Source organism: Atta colombica, unplaced genomic scaffold, assembly GCF_001594045.1.
Source record: "Atta colombica isolate Treedump-2 unplaced genomic scaffold, Acol1.0 scaffold98, whole genome shotgun sequence".
NCBI classification, from domain to species: Eukaryota; Metazoa; Arthropoda; class Insecta; order Hymenoptera; family Formicidae; genus Atta; species Atta colombica.
Window position 1 is genome coordinate 165,295 of NW_017259592.1, and position 2,540 is coordinate 167,834.

Genomic DNA, 2,540 nt, shown 5'->3' on the forward strand with positions numbered 1-2,540 from the left:
GGACTTCTGTATAAGACCGGAAGTGCTGATCAACCAGGCCGTGTGCCATTGATCGAAACAAGTCAGAGGGAGCAACGTCTGGAGAATACGACGGGTGGGGTAGGACTTCCTACTTTCAACGTTTCCAAGTATGTCTTGACCACTTTCGCAACATGGGGTCGAGCATTGTCATGCTGCAAAATCACTTTATTGTGTCTCTCGTTGTATTGCGGCGTTATATTTATTTGTCTTTCAATGCTCGTCTCAAACGCATCAATTGCTTTCGATATCGATCGCCTGTGATTGTTTCAATCGGTTTTAACAGTTCATAATACACTACGCCGAGCTGGTCCCACCAAATACAAAGCATGACCTTGGACGTCAAAATCACCGTTCTTGAAGCGTTGAAACCACTCACGACACGTTCTTTCACTAATAGCGGTCTCATAAGTATTTGAGAGCATTCGATGAGCTTCAGCCGCAGATTTCTTCATATTGAAGCAAAAAATTAAAACCTCCCGCAAATGACGAGAATTTGGCTTGTAAACTGACATTTTCAATCGAGGATAACTTTATGATGCAGACACAAATCGACTAATGTTTCTATGGGGTTATGTTGACAGATGCCCAAGTTTATTGTATGACGTCTGTGGTCTATTTATTTCGACCATCACTTACCGCTAAAGCCTAGGAAAACGGCGGAAGCAAAATTGTACACCTAATAGGTTTACATGCATTTCCTTGCATTGTGGTATACTATGACATAAATCCTAATAAAACGATATTGATGCTAAGAATAAAAATCTAGATCACGTCAGTATTCTACATTAATGTTCTATGTCAATCCATCAATATTAATCACATACAATCAATAATAATATTGTCAGTGTCACATTGTCACTTGTTAATACTGACAATATTATTGACTGTCTAGGATCACCTTTAAAATTGAGGTCTTCTTGATACACATTCTTTTGTCCAATATAACCGCTTAAGTTATCAAGTCATAATAACATTCATTTGATATAAAATTTCTGCAACCTGTACTTACGAAGGAAATTAGTAGATTACTCAAAGAAACATCGTAAAATTTTTAGAATTAGACTTAGATATCTAATCCTATACAAAATCGTTCTACAAAATTGGTACTCAAAAAGTACCGGGACTGATCCAATAAAACGCAAAATATGAAAATTCTTCCAAATTTATTTTATACCTTTTAAAATAATCCTCTCCCATACGCGCGCGCACACACATAGCATTTATGCCAACATTTTTTCCAATTCTCGAAGCACCTTTCATATAATCGATTTCAGGTATAGCCTTCAGAACGCGCAGCGAATTCTCCTTTATCGCCGTCTATCGATTCAAAACGGTGTCCACGAAGCAGTAATTTCAGTCGAGGAAATAAGAAAAAAAATCACACGAATATTAAACAAATATGGAGGTTATGGAATAGTATTCGTAAGATTTTAGCCAAAAAATCACGAACAAAATAAGAAAAAATCCTGCATTTCTATAACAATAATACAAAATGCGATACATCTCACGCTCAAATTATCTTTTAAAATCGATTGACATAAATGATATTCCAACATGTTCAATCAATCTCGAATTGTCAATCGTCAATCACTGAGCACTATATTTTTGGAGCGCACAATATAAAGGCAGCGTGCGTGCGTGCGTGCGTGCGTGCGTGCGTGCGTGCGTGCGTGAGAGTGCGCGCACGTGATATTAATGTAGTAATGACATGTCGACGCACATAAATCATTTGTAAGTCCTACTGTCAGTAAAACAAACTCCTTAATACATGTATATAAAATTTCATTCAATATATTTATACTAAAGCATCAAACTTAAAACTTAAAAACATTAAACTTTAAACATCAAATCAAATGTACTGAAGTAATTTCATATTTCATAACTATATACATATTTCATACCTAATTATTATTGTAATTTATGTGCGTATCGCTTTGCTAAAATACATTTTTTGATATAAAATGGATTGACTATTTTCACAATAATACTTTTAAAAATAAAGGCAATAACGATTTATACTGCTATATATTTAACGAATTATATTAAATATAATTTAAAAACTAAGTATTAAATTTGCTTTGATCATTTTCAACATATTACAATATCTCTTCGATCACGTTTTATATTCTTTTCAATAGAATCAAGAACTCATTGGTATAAATAATTAACTAGTTTTCCACTGCTTAATTATTTATTTAGTGATTATTCGGCAAAAAAAAACATGTTTATCCTAAATGTAATTCAAAGTGAATATTTACATAGTAATTTTGATAACGTGATAAAGTGAATATTTACACGGCCAGTAATTTTGATAACGTAATTATATTATTAGTAACTGCAACACGAGCTGTATGCCTGTATAAGTATTATATAGAAGAATATTATATATAAATATTACACAATTTGATTCAAGGCAACACTAAGAGAACTAATAAGATACTGAATGGAGGGGTTCTGTTCCAAACTAATGTGATCAAATGTAAAGATTTTCATCTCTCTCTCCCCCCCCCCCCCCACAC

At 33.7% G+C, this 2,540-nt stretch overlaps 1 long non-coding RNA gene across 2 annotated transcripts in view; it reads right to left on the reverse strand.

The window, feature by feature from the left end:
• Positions 1-2,540, reverse strand: part of LOC108693783 — a 104,127-nt gene that overhangs the window by 100,863 nt on the left and 724 nt on the right. The gene's annotated exons all lie outside the window — the stretch shown is intronic.